This window comes from Sesamum indicum, unplaced genomic scaffold (assembly GCF_000512975.1).
Source record: "Sesamum indicum cultivar Zhongzhi No. 13 unplaced genomic scaffold, S_indicum_v1.0 scaffold00109, whole genome shotgun sequence".
Classification (NCBI taxonomy): Eukaryota; Viridiplantae; Streptophyta; class Magnoliopsida; order Lamiales; family Pedaliaceae; genus Sesamum; species Sesamum indicum.
Window position 1 is genome coordinate 19,983 of NW_011628044.1, and position 19,948 is coordinate 39,930.

General features: G+C 32.9%; 1 long non-coding RNA gene and 1 pseudogene across 16 annotated transcripts in view; both read left to right on the forward strand.

Annotated features, from left to right (window-relative positions):
• LOC105178824 overlaps positions 1 to 4,954 on the forward strand; it is a 22,664-nt gene extending 17,710 nt beyond the window's left edge. For 10 of the 16 annotated variants that reach the window (XR_002288458.1, XR_002288455.1, XR_002288456.1 and 7 more), the window contains 4 exons: positions 2,316 to 2,401; positions 2,506 to 2,633; positions 2,707 to 2,837; positions 4,643 to 4,954. This is a non-coding gene — a long non-coding RNA (uncharacterized LOC105178824). Of the gene's footprint in view, positions 1 to 625; positions 697 to 877; positions 1,003 to 1,088; positions 1,198 to 1,283; positions 1,416 to 1,500; positions 1,587 to 1,690; positions 1,811 to 1,896; positions 2,047 to 2,151; positions 2,231 to 2,315; positions 2,402 to 2,505; positions 2,634 to 2,706; positions 2,838 to 4,642 lie in introns of all 16 variants that reach the window. The other 6 variants (XR_002288459.1, XR_002288465.1, XR_002288462.1 and 3 more) reach the window with 3 other exon arrangements.
• A 4,971-nt stretch (positions 4,955 to 9,925) lies between these two features.
• LOC110013297 lies at positions 9,926 to 14,729 on the forward strand (annotated as a pseudogene).
• The last annotated feature ends 5,219 nt before the right edge of the window (positions 14,730 to 19,948 follow it).

A 19,948-nucleotide genomic window follows, 5' to 3' on the forward strand; every position in this document is an offset into this window, starting at 1 on the left:
TTTTTTGTAATTGATTGTTCTGTAACTTTTGGAATTTTATTCTGATTGAGGTTTCTTTTGTTTTTGTGGGTGTTGTGCAATTTGACTTAATTATTGGAACTTGGTTTTTGGATTTGATCTTTTGTTTCTAGTTAGATTGTAATTATTGGTGGTTGTTTGTGATTGTTGATCGTTTCTTCTTGGTAATGATTTTTGAGTTTTCCGTTTCTTGATTCTATTGTTAAATCCACCTATGAGTCCCTGATGCGTCATGTGTTCATCACTGTCAGGTTTTGTCTATACTCATGTAATTTCAGCACTTCTAGATAATTGGATTTAAGCTCTCTTGAAAATGTGCTTTTGTTGTTCTTCACTTTGTGTACATTTTATAATTGAACCTAGCATCATGGTCATGCTCTTTGATGGAATTTGGAGCTACCTCTCCTAATGTGCCAGAAGGAGAAATTTCAAAACAATTCACCTTTTCTCCTAACGGTGCAAATATTTTTAACTCTGTGCCACAACTCCTTTCATTTATATTTATTTTATCTGAAAAAAAAAGAGCCTATTTTAGCACAACTCCTTTCACTTTGGAGATAGCAAGGTTATTAATTTTGCAGTATTATGTGGCTGTTGTTTTCTTCAGATACTTGCACATGGTATTATCCCAAATGAGTGTGGAACCAATTAATGGGAAAGCTAAATATTTGATTAAAGGTAAATTTAGTTCTAATTTCAGATACAACAATGTGAATTTCTCTGTTCCTAATTGAATTCTCGTCGAATTTATTGCTTTTCCTCAAACTATATGGAAGTCTATAAAGCAAGAAACAACATTGTTGGAACATGAACCTTAATGGGTAGAAAGACTCGTTTTAACTCGTTTGCTTACTTCCAGGATAGTTATTTGGAGCTCTTAAAAGTCATTTACACGACAGCAACAAAAATTGGATTACAGCAACGTTGTTTACAATTTGTGCTCTTACATCTACAATGAGACAACCGGTTGAGGAGTCAAGCAAGGTTCATTTTCTCAGAAGTAGTCTATTATCGTTTTGTCTCTGTTAAAGTTTGGTTAGTTGATTTACATCGATGTGGTTCATGCGCAGAATTCTTTAAGATGTTATGAAATGCCTTGGCGACAATGAAAAGCAAATGCGAGAGTGCACTTTGATTACTTTAAACTCTTGGCTTGCTGCTGGCCATCTTGACAAAAAGGTCAGCACTAGTTCACTTCAGAATTTCTTTTTCCTCACATCCTTGTTTCATGTATTGTTAACCTTGTTGCTCTTTCTTCCCTATAGGTCCCTTATGTAACTGCTGCTCTCAAGGACACTAAGGTTGGTGCGTAAGGGCGCAACGATCAGCAGATGTTCGTAAAGCTGCTGAAGCATGCTTTAATGAAATATTCACGGTTTGTGGACTCGAAATGGCATGTAAGTCGCAATGTTCTGAAGCTTTGTTAGAGATCTCTTGACTTCCCTAGGGATCATAATTTGATCTAATTTGTTCCCCTTGTAGGTGACAAAAAATTTGAAAACTGTACAAGGTTCGGCTCAAGCTATTGTTTTTGTTGTGGAACAATTGAAACTGTATAGGGTTTTCAGGTAATTCTGTTTTGTGCCATAACTCGAGTAAACTCCTATTGAAAAGATGAAAAGGTTTTTCTATCTTGCAAATATGAATTTCATGGCTGCATGTTGGCTCGCAGAAAACATCGAATCTGGTAGATTGATTTCAGCAGCCATAACATCCGAAACCGTCTCAAATGCGAGAGTGCACTTTGATTACTTTAGACTCTTGGCTTGCTGCTGGCCATCTTGACAAAAAGGTCAGCACTAGTTCACTTCAGAATTTCTTTTTCCTCACATCCTTGTTTCATGTATTGTTAACCTTGTTGCTTTTTCTTCCCTATAGGTCCCTTATGTAACTGCTGCTCTCAAGGACAGTAAGGTTGGTGGGTAAGGGCGCAACGATCCTTTTCACTGGTTGTCAAGACAACTTGCTGGACTGTCCGATTTTCCTCATGCTATACATCTGCTAAAACCGTCTACATCTGCTTTGATGGTATTTTCTCCAGCAAAGTTAAACTTGTCCTCTAGAGTTTTCACTGGTTGGCATGCACCTCTATTTCAATTTTTCTCATGATATTGTATGGTTAACATTCTGCAGGATAAATCAGCAGATGTTCGTAAAGCTGCTGAAGCATGCTTTAATGAAATATTCAGGGTTTGTGGACTCGAAATGGCATGTAAGTCGCAATGTTCTGAAGCTTTGTTAGAGATCTCTTGACTTCCCCATGGATCATAATTTGATCTAATTTCTTCCTCTTGTAGGTGACAAAAAATTTGAAAAATGTACGAGGTTCGGCTCAAGCTATTGTTGTTGTTGTGGAACAATTGAAACTGTATAGAGTTTTCAGGTAATTCTGTTTTGTGTCATAACTCGAGTAAACTCCTATTGAAAAGATGAAAAGGTTTTTCTATCTTGCAAATATGAATTTCATGGCTGCATGTTGGCTCGCAGAAAACATCGAATCTGGTAGATTGATTTCAGCAGCCATAACATCCGAAACCGTCTCAAAGGTTGGAATATCAAATGCTTATGGTGATCGTGCATTTTCATCACGGCAAGGGAAAATAGTTGCATCTTCGGTACGTTTTCATGTGGAATGCTTAGTTTTTTGAATCATGGCATGTATTTGATCAATATATCTTGTTCCTGTAGCGAGGTGCTCCTACCGAAGGAGCAAGACAAGATTGATCATGTCTGTTCACGACATCAACAATCAGTCAAATGCTTTTCTGAATGTGAAGGACTCAAACAAGGTATGATAAATTCGGCACTTGACATACAAGGTATGACTTTTTTTTGGTTGTTATGCTTGATGTTTTTTTTTTTGTTTAATTTTGTCGCATTGATGTCTTCTCATTCTTTTTTCCTTTTGATTGTTCGTGATTGTGGGTTTTTCTGATTGGTTTGTTATTTGTTGGGTTTATTTAGATTATTTACGTGTTTGTGTCTTTGGTGTTCTAATTGTTTTTTCTTTTTTGTGTTGTAGGGTTGTGTGGGTTTGTTTTGTTTCTGTGATTTATTGTGGGTTTTGATGTAGTTTGTCTTAATTTTTCCAACTTGTTTCTTGGATTTGATCGTTTATTTCTAATTAGTTTGTGATTGTTGGATTTTTAGTTTCTTGAGTAATTAGTTTTGTAATTGTGGATTTGTGGTGCAACTGATGTGATGTTTGAATTAGTCTCTTGGTCCTTTCTTTGTGGTTGTGATTATTCATTTTTTTAGGTTAATGTTGTCCGATTGATTGATGTTCCAATATTTGGCTAGTTTTCTGGGTGTTTGATTTATTTGATGTTCTAATGGAATCAGTAATTAGTTTATGATTGTGTGTTTTTTCCTCATTGATTGTTCTGTGATTAGTGGGATTTTATTCTAATTGTTTATGTGATTGTGCTATTTGTGTTCTCATTGTATTTGTGCTTCTTGTAGTATAATTTGACCTGTGATTGTGGTTTGTCTTTGTGATTGTGGATTTTTTTTATGACTGTTGTGTAGTTTCTGGATTTTTATTGTTTATGTGATTGTTTGTATTGTAATTATTTGATTGTTTTTGTGCGATTCATTCTGGTGTAGTTTGTCTTAATTTTTCGAACTTGTTTGTTGGATTTGATCGTTTGTTTCTAATTAGTTTGTGAGTGTGGAATGCTGTTTGTGATTCTTCATGTTTTTTATTAGTTATGATTGTTGGATTTTTAGTTTCTTGAGTAATTAGTGTTGTAATTGTGGACTTGTGGTGCAACTGATTGTGATGTTTGAATTAGTTTCTTGGTCCTTTCTTTGTGGTTGTGATTATTCATTTTTTAGGTTAATATAGTCTGATTGATGTTCCAATATTTGGCTAGTTTTCTGTGTGTTTGATTCATTTGATGTTCTAATGAAATTTGAGTAATTAGTTTGTGATTGTGGGTTTTTCTCTCAATGATTGTTCTGTGATTAGTGGGATTTTATTCTAATTGTTTATGTGATTGTGTTGTTTGTGTTCTCATCGTATTTGTGCTGCTTGTTGTGTAATTTGACCTGTGTTTGTGGTTTGTGATTGATTGTGATTGTGGGTTTTTTTTTATAACTCTTGTGTGATTTCTGAATTTTTATTGTTCATGTGACTGTTTGTATTATGATTATTTGATTGTTTTTGTTTGTGGGTTTGTTAAGTTTCCTGATTTGTTGTGGGTTTTGGTGCAATTTGACTCTTTTATCGTCTAATTAGTTTATGTGGTTATCGGTTGTTTGTGATTGATTTTGTGATTGTCATGTGATTGTGGTTTGTCTTCTAATTCTTTTTGTCATCATGAGTTTGTCTTATGATTGTTCGTGATTGTTGGTTTTTTGTAATTGATTGTTCTGTAACTTTTGGAATTTTATTCTGATTGAGGTTTCTTTTGTTTTTGTGGGTGTTGTGCAATTTGACTTAATTATTGGAACTTGGTTTTTGGATTTGATCTTTTGTTTCTAGTTAGATTGTAATTATTGGTGGTTGTTTGTGATTGTTGATCGTTTCTTCTTGGTAATGATTTTTGAGTTTTCCGTTTCTTGATTCTATTGTTAAATCCACCTCTCAGTCCCTGATGCATCCTGTTTTCATCACTATCAGAGTTTGTCTATGCCCATGTAATTTCAGCACTTCTAGATAATTGGATTTAAGCTCTCTTGAAGATGATCTTGACACAAGAAAAGATCTGTCGAGAAACAATGTTGTTGAAGATGATCTCAACACAAGAAAAGACTTTTTCTGTTGAAGATGATCTTGACACAAGTTCAAGGACATTTGGAGCCCTCTGTTGTAGAGACTAGTTTGTAAATTAGAATATTAATGTAAAGACTATTTCTTTAGCCAAGGAAATAAAAGTTTTGATCAAAAGATTTTGATATTTGTTACTCCAAAACTTGTTTCTATACTTTTAGAACCACCTACTTTCTAAATTTAATGATCACCATGTCATCATTTCCTTAATAGCAACTCATTTTATAAGTAATTTTTTTAAGCCGTAAAATAAATTCTATTTTATCAATATAATATATAGATATCATATGAGATAATAGATATCGAGAAAACTTTATATTTACCCTCACCAGATGTCGTCATATACATAACCTCAAAGGAAAATAGCCTAACAAACAACAGTACAAAATTTTAAATACAAACCTGACCAAATACTAGAATATTTAACAACCAAACAACCTAAAATCCCAACTGTAAATCTGTCCATGACATAATATTTGATGTTATTGTTAATTATCTAAGTGCCCTGCTTACTCTAATTGGATTAAATCAGTCAACGATTTTACCGGCCATCATTATTCAGTCAATGTCTTATCATATACAGCACAGGATATTCATTGTATGTGATATCCTCCACACTCTCAATCCCGGTGTGTAGTAATATCAGCACAGGACATTACAACAACAATGACATTCTCGCATCACCCCAGTGTGTAGCTAACAACACAGGATATCTCTCAATACCCGAAATATCACGGTACCCTAGGCGCCTTGGTACCTAACTTAACTCATTTATTTTTCTTATCACATCATCATCTACATCATCATCTACCATATTCTTGTAACTCATTGATTATGTTCCTAACTAGGTAAGCAACATCTTTTATTTTAATTCACAACAGCTATAGGATCTCATAACCATATCTCACACGTCCATACATTACAATCACATATACATTCCTACCTAATTTCTTAATTAATATAATTTGCTCGTAAATAATATGACGAACTCCAATTTAATCCATTCAAGTTTTATTATATTCCATATTTAATTTATAATTTATTTATAATTAAATTTAAATTCCTAAATAATTACCAATTAGTGTCTCTCAATATGTGAAAAATCCTACGGACGTCACAATACTTCTTTGAAATTTTAAAGAATGCATGAAGAGATTAAATTTCTTTATCCAGTGTCTGGTTGATTGTTTTAGACCATAAAAGGATTTTTTAAGTAAAAAAACATAATCAAATCTTATCAATGAAACCATTGGGTTGACATATATAAATTTGTTCATTGAGATCATCATGCAGAAATGCAGTTATAATATCCATTTGCTTCATTTCCCAATCAAAATGTGCAACCAGAGCAAGAATAATTCTTATAGTAGTGTATTTTACAACTGGAGAAAAAAAAATTCAATGTAACAAATTCCTTTCTTATGAGTAAAATCTTTTGCAACTAATCTTGCTTTAAAACGTGTTTTATCATTTTCTTGTTTGATCTTGAAAATTCATTTATAGTCAATAATAGAAGCATTATATTGGGAGCGGGGATCAAGCTTATCACTATTTTGCAAAACTAATGCAGAACATCCAAAAACTGCGAAGTGAAGAAAGAACAACATCTTTACCAGACCAAACACATTCTGGCAATTTACCAAGCAAAGGTACAAAAGGAGAACGATTAATCAGATAAGCAACAGTTAAAATGGCTTCTCCCCAGAAAGTTTTGGGCAAGCCAGAACTTATTAATAGACATCTTTCTTTGTTTAATAAAGTTCTATTTATACGTTCAGCAACACCATTTTGCGGAGGAGCATAAGGAATAGTTTTATGTCTTTTTAATACCAAATTATTTTCAAAGATCGAAAAATTGTTGGTTATAAAATTTCAAACCATTGTCCATTCTTAATGCTTTTAATTTCTTACTAGTTTGATTTTCAACATAAACTTTCCAGTTTTTTAATTTCTCAAAAACTTCAAATTTTTGCTTCATTAAGAAACAAAAACTTTCCTAGGAAAATCATCAATTATTGAAAGAAAATATTTATTTCGACTATGTGTTGTAGTGTTAGCATGGGGACATCAACATGAACGTAATCTAAGATGCAGAAAGATGATGAGGCTTTTGGGGAAGGTGAAACAGGAAAATGAACTCTGTTGTTTTCCAAAAAACAGTCATCACAAAAATCCATATCATCAAACTTTTCATCTAAAACACCATTTTTACGAAGCATTTCTAGTCATTTCATACTGATGTGTCCTAACCTTTTATGCCACAATTCAGTTTTGTTTGTTTTTAAGACAGATACAACAAGCAAAATGATACTTAACAGAACAAACATACTAGTTACTTTTTCTTTCTGTCTTAAACACAGTGAGGGAACCCTTCATGATCTTCATAGCACCCTTACCCCCATTTCCCCTCTAGCACTTCCTCCTCAAGGGCAGCACATGATATCAAATTATGACATAATTCGGGGACATGTCTAACATTTCTTCATGCAAGATTGAAACCATTCTCAAAATTCAAACAAACATCACCAAGGCCTTGAATATCACTTAATTTTTCATTTGCCATAGAGACAGAACTCAATTTTTGAGACCTATAGTTTGTTAATAATTCTTTAAAAGGAGCCATATGGTAAGTGTAGCCAGAGTCAATAAACCAAACATTTATATGCAAGGATGATTTAGCAGAATTAATATCACAAATTATAGAAACTTCATCAGAAGTTTCTTTAGATACATTTGCAGTTTCTTTTGTTTATTTTTCTTTGACTTTTTATAATCTTTTATAAAGTGTCATCTATCTCCATAGTTATAAAATCTTTTTTTTCTTTTTGTCTATCTTCGTTATGTCAATCTTCCATATATTTAGGCATAAACCCACTTTTACCTCTACTTCTAATCCTGCTTTTGCTATACTTTCTAAACTTATAATCAAAATTTTTATTCTTAGTTCTATCCCTTACAAAATTAACTTCATTTCTATCCTGACTAGGTTTATTAGCTTTAATATTCATTTTTTTGCTTTTTAAGCCACTAATCATTATTTCTAAATATACATTATCCCTTTCATATCTAATTGCAGCTTTGACATCTCCAAAAGTTTCAAAAATAACATTTTACAACACTATACGAGAGTAATCATCCATTTTTTTTTAATCTCCTCTTAATTTTATGTCTTGAATTAATTTTGAAAAATCATCCAAATTTTCTTCAATGTTTTTAGAGTAATCAAATATATATCTAAAAAAACCTCAAGTAAGAAAAGCTTACTGAGTAAAGAAATTTCAGTAAAAAGTTCTTCTAACTTATTCCAAAGATCTTTAGCAAAATTCTATTTCCCTACTTTTCTAATTACAGAATCAGATAAATCAAGAATAATTCAAAAATAAACATATTCATCATTGTGGCGTTATCAATGAATTTTCCATCGATAGCTTTTAAACACTTTTTGTTGTATTATTTTCTTTTTTCTATTGCCATATAGAAAAAACAAACTTACCATCAAAAGGTTATAAATTATATCCAGCTATATTGACAGAAATGATCACAGAATAATCAGCAAGGTTAAGAACATAAAACTTAACAGATAATCAGTAATTAAAAGGGAACCCTAACTATTTCTTAAGCCTGATACATGCAGCCTCAAGGGTTTGGCCGGGTGAGAAAAAATAGCAGGGGGTTTGGTCCATCGGAATAAATTTTAATAGAAATAAAGGAAATTGCAGAAAGGAACGATCCTACCAGGTGATAGTGGCTCTGATACCACTGCTATATATCAATCTCAAGACATCGAACCAATCCCATAGAACAAAAATAGGCCTATCAACTATTACATGTTTTGTTAGGGTTTGACAACCCTTTATACAATGATTTTACAAAATAAAATTACAGATCTATTCAAGTACATAACTAAAAATACAGTAAATATTAAAACAATAGAGAAAGAGTAGGAGATCACAACGTTTATAGGAATAAGGCTCAGAAGGCAAGATTAAGTCAATGTAAACTCGAAAGCCAACACAGGCTTAGGTCCACACAAGATCAGTCAACCACTAAGGCTTGTTCATGAAGAACTTTAAGGAAAACAGAAGGATATTAGAGAGAGAAGAACGGTTTGAAATTCTAATAACAAACAAGACTGAAGCCAACTATATATAAAGGAACAACCCATTTAATACGAGAAGAAGATCGAGGATAAATGGCTGTCAAGAGAGAATCAAGATACGACGCAGGGAGACCCAACACTAGAGAAAAAAGGAGAGAGAGAGAGAGAGAGAGAGAGAGAGAGAGAGAGAGAGAGAGAAATAATGCTCGGGAAAGGGATTAGGGTTAAGATAGAGAGAGGAAGAGACGAACCTATTTAAATAAAAGGGAGGGAGTAGGTTGACCTAGTGGACCGGGTCAGGTGAGTGGGCTATGGCCAGGAGAAATGGACCACGTATCATGGGACGGATCAATCCCAGCCATCGGATGAGATGGGCTGGGCCAACGGGATTTGGGTCACAAATTATTAACAGATTGAAACCTGGATCTTTACTTGGCCTAGAAAATTTAGTGAAAACTACTGATTTCTACAAAAGGGTCCTAAAATACTACAAAGTACATTCTGTTTCATGTGTGGGTAAAATTTTCAATTCACAATGTAATTCTTGTGATCATAGATGCAAGTGAACATATTTCATGTACAACCAATAACATTATCCCATATTAAGTAAACATGTATTAAATTAGCCTATCCTAATCAATGTAAGAAACTATCCAAAGCCAATACAGATGCTCTTACACTAGTGGAGTGGGCTCACAACACTTTTTTATTCATGGTACGAGTCTTGAAACTTTCAAACGTTAGAGGCCAAATTTGATGAGCCGAAAATTTGAGGGATCAAGTCATGATTAGTGACATAGTTGAAGGATCAAAAGTGATATTTACCCACATAAATAATAGAAACTTAAAATATATATGAATGAATTATCAAGAAAGGTAATATGTTTATTTTTTTTATGACTATTATGTATATTTCCTTAATTTTATAATTTTTCAGAAATATTATGAATTTTTTTAAATACTTATTAACTCGGAATATGAAACAAAACTATAATCCACAATAAGCATCTCAAATTTTTTAGAAACAAAAATCCATGAAGCACGAGTCTCCACTTGAGGCATACCGATTCCTCTCTTGGTAATTGGTGAGTGAGAAATGATTTTATTTTGTATTTACAACATTTTTGTTACCATTCTCCCAACCTTCTTTTAACTTCTGAATTGCAGAGCTCAGATGCGGTGAAGGAAATTCCCTATTCTGTGATGGTGTCCACTGCAAAACTCTAATCCAAATCTTCCATCTTTACATAAAGACACCCTGAGAAATCAAACCACCCTTATAATGGTAATGATCTCCATATGCATTTACAAGTGCGAAAATATATAAAAATAGTTTGACTTTAAAAATATTTGTTTGATCGACCATAATAACTAATTTGTCAGTAATAAATCAACTGCAGGAAAATATGAATTTGCATATAACTTTTTTTTTACTACTCAACAAATTTTGATTAATTGATTGTTCCATTTATTAAACAAAATAATTGTTAGGGATGCAATACATACTTTTCTAAACTAAAAAAATTTAATTACAATTATATTAAATTTTAGGAGAAAGTAGTGTAATTATCTCTAAAAATATTATAGATAAGCATATGATGAACTTTTGAAAAATTACATTAAAAGTATTGATTTAAAAACATGAAAATAGATTACATACAAATCTATATGTAAACATAAAGTAGAAATAAAAAAAGAATTATTTAAAAGTAATGGTAATTTATTTTGATTTTTATATATCATGATTGTATCTATTCCTGATTTACATAAAAATTATTTTATTTTCAACCCATAATTAATCTATTAAACTAGCAAAAGTTGCATGGCATAATATGTCCTAAAAAAGTCGCACTTTCTGAAACATATATAAAGTGGAGCGGGTACTCGAGAGAGAGTAAATAACCAAAGTCCCTGTCACTTTGCCCTCGCCTCTCTTTAAAAAAAGTGATTTTTTGGTTTATATATTTTATTCTTATTTATAGCTATATTTTAAAATATAAAAAATTATTTATTATATGAATGCAGGGACAACGTGACATGACGACTAGTATAAAAAAAAAAATAATCTACTCGCACTAAATGATGACTAAAGACATACCATACAATTTTTTAATAAGAAATCATACACTTAATTATATAGTTTTAAAAATTAAGTGTAATTATATTTTTGTTTTACAAAAGTGATCTCATGTCATTTCAACATCACAAGAATAATTCTTTATTATGTCAACAATAACTTAAATTAAAATTATTTTTATTGTTTATTTTTGAAATATAATTATTAATTTATAATATATTGTAAAATTAAAAAAAGAATTATTATATTCACTCAAGTACAGCTTGCACGGCTAGTACAAACAAAAAGACACGTGCGTAATTGGTGTTGGTTGTAATGCCAACGGTAAACAAAATTGGTGAGTGAAAAGCGCTTTGTATTTACAGTATTTTTGTTAACATTCTCCCCACCCTTCTTCTGAACTGCAGAGCTGTGACGCAGTGAAGAAATCCCCAATTCCCCGACGGCGTCCGCTGCGAAATCCCTAATCCAAACCCTCCGTCGTTACATAAAGAAACCCTGGGAAATCACCGGCCCTGTAGCCGATCCAGAATATCGTTCGGCCGTATCGAAGGCTACGGAATACCGCGTCTTCTGCCCCGCCACCGTCCCCGCTAAACCATTGTCCCCACTTCCTTACCAGAAACCGTTTCCGACATCAAGTACTTCTCTCGCGACCAGCGCCGCAACCGACCCCCAATAAAACGCACCGTTTTGAAGAAGGCTGACGTGGAGAAGATGATGAAGGAGACGACTTTGATCTGACTGATTTCCCTAGGCCGTACTTGACTGCGAAAGTCATCGAGGAAGATAATGCTATCGGTGGCGGATACCAGAAATAAAATTTCCGAGTATGAATTTTACGTATCTTTTCATGTGTGATGGTCTGTTTGTGAAATTAGTATTTTGGTTCAATCTGTGACGAATAAGGCTGTCAGATATAAATTGGGTCTTTATCTTAACGCCAAGTTGCTTTGTGTTTGCATGTTTTAGGCATCTCCTCGAAGGTGATTAAAACTTTTCGCTATCCTATCGCTGCCAATACCCGATTTCTTGATTCTTGATATAGTAGACTAGGAAATAACTGAATCTTGAGCAGTACCAATTGATTTATGAAAATGTGAACTCTTTCTGTAGCATGGTTTCTTGGTCTGATGAATTAGTTGGTTATCTTTCTTCTTTCTTTGTTCTTTTTCATGTGCTCTGGTGGATTTAACCGGTTCTTTTTGCGCTTTCTTGTTTTTTCTTTCTTTTTTTGGTCATGTTCTCCTGAGGAGACGTTGAATCTTGGAAAATTTCCGTCAGAGTTCACTGCTAGTGGTTTCTGTCTCAGAATCTTGTTTTTGGCAGAGAAAAGTAGGTTACCATATTGATGATGAAGTTGAAGATCCTCTCTTCAATGATGGAGATGAAACCCACCTCTACACAAGAATTGCTACTGCTACCCATACCCTCTCAAATGAAATAATAGGCTACTTACCAACAATGGCTTCAGTCTCTGATTCAGATGAAGAAATTGTTTCCAATGATGAGGTGTGGCAGTAGAATATGATCTGGCCCATCCGAACTGGCCCATAAATATGATCTGAAAGAGCATTCGATGGTTGAATTTCTAGACTGCTTCCAGGAGAGGAGTGATCTGCCGCTAGATAGTCCAGAACCAGTTGAGTTCTTCTCTATTAACTATCATTTCTCCCCTAGTTCTGCATTGTAAATTAAATTATGCAGCAGTGGGATATATGGGAAGTTGCAGCAAGTGATGCTGAGCGAGAAAGAAAAAGATATGGATTACTTAAAGAATATAAGTGCAGGAATCAGTTCCAAAGGTAAAAGCATATGTTGAACATTCCAGTTGTCAATATATCAGAATTTCTGGCATGTTCCTCTTCTCTAGGTTTTCCCTTTTCCTTCTTCTGTTCAGATGACCGAATGTACATCTCCGTGAGAATTTTGTCAAGGTCTCTGGAAGCAAAGTTTGTTTGTTCTTGTGCACCTGTTGGAGAGGGAAAGGTTTGCTTTGCTACCTGAATATCAAACTAGCTAAAGAATGAAAACCATAGTCTAGCTTTAGCAAGCAGTTGCATTTGCTGGAATCATTTCGAAAACTAGATCCTTGCACAGTCTTGTGTGTGTGTACAATCATGGAGTAACAACTTTAAAAAGTTCAATTCGAAAAAATACTTAAATTTTATGAAAGGAGCAACAAGTTATGTGACTTAGTGACTACATGATTGACTGAACAGATCCACTAGTTTCCATGCATGATCCTCTATAATGACAGAAAAATTACGTGATTACATTTGTTGCCTATTCAGAAATCATATTGGGAGGATAGCTTGCGTATGAGAATGAAAGGGGTGGCAAGGACCTTTGACCATCATCTTCAACCCGAGAATATGTAGTGATGTTGAGCTGCAAGTTGGCAGCCTGATTCTCATACACCCTCCTTGGTATGAGGTGCAGAAACTGTATCCTTTATATTTTTCTGGTACAGTACACTTCCTCAGATAAGTTGGTTGTGGTACACTTTCTGTGCAGTCACTCTGGTGATTTAGAAGAGACAGTGAAGTGGAGCAAAACTGATGTCACAATTTAAACTATATATTTACTAATTTTCATATTATATTTCATACTATCAACATGATTGGAGACCGTTTTTATATCTATATTGGCAGGTCTTGCTTGTTCTACTTTCCCTCCTTGGGGGTAAATGCGACATCTCCTCAAGAGAATTTGGTATGACACGTAATCATTTCATTTCAAGTTTCTTGTGTTACTTCCACGGACTCTTCCTTTCAAAGGTATTGTCATTTTTGTGCTTTTCAGCATTTCTTGTCTTGAAGTTGTGCATTAAGATTCTACCATGGCTTTGCATTGCTTATATTCCTTGGTTCTTGGTATTTACAGTGGTATTATCTTTGAATCCAGTCTCTTTTTTCAATATTCTTATGATTTGATTATTGATATTGTAGACTAGCAAATAAGTGAATTTTGGAGAGATTACAACTTGATTATTGTACATGTGACTCTTTCTGTTGCCTGGTTTCTTGGTTTGATGAATTAGAAGGTTATCTCTCTCTCTATATATATATATATTCACTGTAATGTAAGTGCCTTCCAGCTGCTCTCTTTTACTTTTAGTTCAGCTTGAGTTTAGTAATCTTCTTAAATCATTAGTAGCTTGTGATCGATCAGCAGTATTTCTTTTCTTAAGTGCATCTGGAGAGCTCTCTTGGTTATTAAGTATTTCTGCTCTGTTGCTTATCTATCTTCTTTTGTCATATTCAAGTTGCTTTCACAATCTTGTCTTAATGCATATTATAGGATGCGGAGACAATATTTGATTTTCTTTGCCCATAACACATATAGCATACAATTATAAACTGGAATCAACTTATTTGAAAAATCATTTTTCAGTACCATGTGTCACAAGCATTTTATTTTGATTGTATCTATACTCGTTTCTTGTAAGATTGAGGGCCTTAGCTTGAATTTGGTTTGTCAATTTTGGGCAAACTAAAGTAATCTCTTATTCTTAAAAGTTGTGTGGAAATCAAAAGGTTAAGCAGAAAATTTAAACACTCAACTGAAACACACATTGGCTGCTACTATAATGCATTTTGACAATATTTAGAGCCTAATGGTAATTGTTGTATCTATGGTTTCCTCTCGACTTGTTTTTCTACCAGAAAAGTGATCCTTGTTCCTTTCCATCCTACTTTGTCGAGTTTTTCTCTAACATTTGAAAATCAAGAAAATGTTGAACCATTGTTTTTACAATTTGTAAACTTCAAAACCTAAACTCCTGCTGTGATTCTGTGAAGTGTCCTCTTTATCACCATTATAATTTGGAAGAAACAGGAATATGTATGTTTTAAAGGCTCCTAGGAATATGAGGGATGCATGTGTAGAGTTGAATGCCAATCGGAAGAACAAAACTTCATTCTTTTTGTAGATTTGCTCGTGGTTTATTCATTTTGTGGGGTTCTTTTCATGGGTTTGCTTTACAATTTTTTGATGCCATTTATTTATCATTTTGTATGGATGTACAGAAAATCATGCTGTCATGTTCCTTGACATCTTCACTTTTGCAGGTGTATCGTAGAAAAATTTGTTAGAAATTCTTTACCATACAATCATAAACTATTTATTTGTGATCTTCGATAATGGCACACTATGCCAAAATATAGGATGGTTGTCTACATGTCACTTTTAATTTTTTTTTAAAGGAATTTGAGAACTCTTTCTTTAATATTATGTCTCAAATTTGAGAAATGTTTTTTGAAGCAACATGCAGTTTTGACAACTAAATACTCTTATATTTACAAATTTGTTTTTCTTGTTAAATGCCTTCATTTTCTAAAGCATGTATTTACCACAAGTATTTTACTCTCTCTCTCTCTCTCTTTTTCTTTTTGGTCTTTTCTTTTGTCTAAAACGTGCTTGAATGAATTAAATTTCTTTTGATAAACTTTTTTCTTCCCAAATTAGATTCTACTGCACAAACTTTTGTATCCAGAATTTTGTATAAAAAACCTACTTAATAATTGGTAGTTTGTGAGATGCATTCATTTAATTGCTTTTTGATAAATGCTTCAAATTTCCTCGGAAAAGCCCAATTCAATTTTTCTTTTTATATAAAAAAGCAGTTTTAATCATTTCAAAAAAGCAATTCATCTGACGTTTTCCCTATAAATGAATGAATTCCTCATATTTTGATAATTGAATATAAGTTTTTTCAGTTATCGAGAACACTTGAAAAAATTGACGTATTAATTATGATGATATTTATGAATACAAATGCATATGTATTCGAGAAATTGGCATGTAGACAACCATCAATATTTAAGTATGTGATGTTTTATTAATGAAGTTCACAAATAAATAAGTTGTGTTTTGTATAGTAATGATTTCCTAAACAAATTTTATATTTTGATACACCTGTAAATGTCAAATGTCAATAACATGACAAGATATGAGTTTTTGTACAATGCGCACAAAATTTTAAATATATGATGTTAAAAAGTTCTCCAAAAGCAAACCCTTGAAACAAATCTAACATATTGAATAAATTAGGAACAAATTTGCCAAAAGGTTGGATTATTGTTCTGGAAAGAGGCATTCTTCTCAATTTGCACCCCTTGTATTCTCGAAGGCTTAAAAAATTCATGCACCTGTTCTTTTCAAACTAGAATAGTGAGAAGTTGGACTCTTTATAAAAATTAAAGCAGACTTTTGGGTTTTGAAGTGTACAAAGAAAAATACAATGACTTTTCAACTTTTTGGATTTTCAAATAAGGGAGAAGTTGACAAAGGGGAAACATATAGGAACATTGGACACTTTCTCTGTTAGAAGAGGAGGGAGAGAGAGCAACAACGTGGATACATAAGTTGCCATTTGGTTTTGAATGTTGTTGAAGTACATTCTGTGTTTAGTAGAGTATTTAAATTTTCTACATTAACCTTAGATGTCCACACAACTCTTAGGGGTACGAGGTTATTTAGGCAAGCACATGTGACAAATCAGTGACGGGCTTTGAGTCCCTCGGCCTTAATTAACGAGTATAGATAGATTGCACATGTTTCGCATTCTGCCTTTTGTTTTTCTTTTCAGGTTTACATGATGACATGTCATACATTACGTCACAACGCTGTTGAAGATGATCTTGACACAAGAAAAGATCTATCGAGAAACAATGCTGTTGAAGATGATCTCAACACAAGAAAATACTTTTTCTGTTGAAGATGATCTTGACACAAGTTCAAGGACATTTGGAGCCCTCTGTTGTAGAGACTAGTTTGTAAATTAGAATACAAATGTAAAGACTTTTTCTTTAGCCAAGGAAATAAAAGTTTTGATCAAAAGATTTTGATATTTGTTACTTCAAAACTTATTTCTATACTTTTAGAACCCCCTACTCTCTAAATTTAATGATCACCATTTCATCGTTTCCTTAATAGTAACTCATTCTATAAGTAATTTTTTTAAGCCGTAAAATAAATTCTATTTTATCAATATAATATATAGATATCATAAGAGATAATAGATATCGATATCAGCAAGGTTGGAGATGGAACTTTCTAAAGGAACTGCTCTCCTTCCTCTGTATCAAGGGGATTGCAGTTCAGGTGGCATACTGGATCCCAAATCTTTTTTGGGTATGGGCTAGCCGGAGAGACAACAAGTTGGCTAGTGTTGTGCTCCCCCTTTGAGTCATCAGTGTTGTCCCAAGCCTTCAATTATCCAGTTACCACTCCAAATTGTAACAAATTTGGAGTAATTTATAGGCCTTTTTAACTTTGATCCATTTCTTTTTCCTTCTGCTTTCCAATCTCATTGTCTCGACTGACTGCATTTTCATCCCCCAATAGGGTAATATTCATCGCAAACAGCAAGGTTATCGGAGTCACAACAGACCTCAGGAATTGATTCATCAATTTCATCACACTTAGCCATATTTTCAATATCATGGGTCACCTTTTTATCATCGTGTGCAATGCAAATATTATTTTCAACATGCAAATCATTCTCCACTTTCGAACCACAAATAACATCAGACATCTCGATTTCAACATTGTCATTACCATGTTTGCCACTATCAATAGGTTTAGGTTTTAGGGTTTAGGATTTTTTTTAATTGAAAATAGGGGACTTGTCGGGTTCCCTTCCCTTCTCGATAAATTTAAAATGTGTACATAGTGTTTCGGACAATGCCAAAAGTAAATAAATGCAACAAGGCCTAATCGAATTCGCAACATGTTTCTCAGTAAAAAGAAATCATTAACTCAGCGTTCTTGTTTGTCTTTCCCACACTGCAGCAGTCCAAAATAGCTGATCCAGCCCATTTCCATCCAGTGTCAAAGTCAGCATCGCCGCGTCCATTGGTCATGAACTCCAACCCAAATCTCCTACATCTTTCTTTTTCTTCTGCTTCTTATTTCTCCTATTTCCAACCCCAATAAGTCGTTTCTTTTTTCTCTTCCTTTTCTTTCTGAGAGTAAGATCCATCAGCTAATCAAATTACCTATTTTCATGGTTGTTCCTTTGCAGCAAGGTTGGAGATGGAACTTTCTGAAAGAACTGCTCTCCTTCCTCCATATCAAGGGGATTGCGATTCAGGTGGCATACTGGATCTCAAATCTTTTTCGGGTATGGGCTTGCCGGAGAGACAACAAGTTGGCTAGTGTTGCCCTCCCCCTTTGAGTCATCAGTGTCGTCCTAAGTCTCACTTGTCCAGTTACTACTCCAAATTGTGACAAAATTTGGAGTAATTTATAGGCCTTTTTAACTTTGATCCGTTTCTTTATCCTTCTGCTTTCCAATCTCATTCTCTCGACAGGCCGCGTTTCCATCCTCCCAATAGGGTAATACTCATCGCAAAAAACAAGGTTATCGGAGTGACAATAGACCACGGGAATTGATTCATCAATTTCATCGCACTTAGCCACATTTTCAATATCATGGGTCACCTCTTTATCATCATGTGCAGTGCAAATATTATTTCCAACATGCAAATCATTCTCCACTTTTGAAATCGAGATGTCTAATGTTATTTGTGGTTCGAAAGTGTGCTTTTATTTCAAAAAGGCTGATTTATAAATAATGTGGTCAATTGTTTATTGTCAAGAAGGTTTGCTTAACTAATTAAACTTTACAAATCCGTGTAATTGTTTGATCAGTTTGATGCTTAGTAGCAACGTAACATTACTAATTATGTCAAAGTAGTTAGTTATGTTATGGGGAATGCTTGATCTAATTTAAACGAATTCTCCTCGTAGGAATTCGTTAATTAGAATCAAGCCTTTTTTTATTCTTAATGTTGTTAATAGATTAAATCTTGTGGATGTTCCCAGGGTTGTCTGTTAATTAGATATCTAGTCAACGGTCGTACTTTGGCTAACGAAAAGGTAAGAAAATGTAAGGTTGTTATGTCGTACCAACAACTATAACTGATTTATTTGTTTATACAAGTGTTATTTTTGCATCAATGATCAACTCACAAGAATCAAGTATGATTCTGACCTTAACCGAAAAATCTCTCTTTCATCCTCGTAAGGTAATTTTAATTGTTTTCTAATTTATTAGTTTTTAATTATTTCTCTTTATCATCAAACATTCCTCCCCTCCTCCCAATTATTTTTTTTATTTCTTTTAAAGAAATCAACTTAAATCAGTCTCTATGGATTCGACCCTACTCCCACTTTCACAAGTGTTGTAAGAATTATTTTTGATAGTTTCGACACCCATTATTTGCTTTGGTTTAGAATGTTTATTCATGCATTTCATTGTGAGTTTTCTAAATTTTCATTTTTAATGGTAATCAAATTAAAAAATCATAAGTTAACAGTTCAAAGAATCAAATAATATTCTAATTAAAGTTGGTACTGAAATATAATTTTCATATATAAATAATATATATGGAACGAGCACTTGTATAATTAGAACTTTGTTAAAGTAGGTTCCACTTAGTATATTTAATTAATATTCTAACTTTTCTAATATAAAGTTTATAAATTAAATCAATGCACCTCAAGTTAAGAAAAATAATTAATTTATCTGAATCTAATGACAATTGCTTCCTTATAGAACTAATCAAATAACCTGATCTTCTTCCCTTTTACTATACTTTTTGTTTTTAACTTTTTAAATGAGAATCATATAATATTAAATTTTATATGTAACTATTAAATTAATGATTTAGTAAAAATTTTGAATGTATATATTTGTAAGAAATGTTCCATCTGACCAACAATCAACTATAAAATATTATGAATTGATAGATATTAATCATTTTAAATTTAAAATTGTGACCAAACTTTATATATAAGGAAAAATCATCAACGATTTAGAAAATATTATATCAATTTTTTAATAAATTTTTTTAAATTTATGTATTTGTAAGATTTTGTAAGAAAGACATCTATCCCCTTGCTTAAATTATTCTTTTTAATAATAAATAAAAGTTAGTTATAAGAAAGATAAAAATTCTAAGAAAATAAT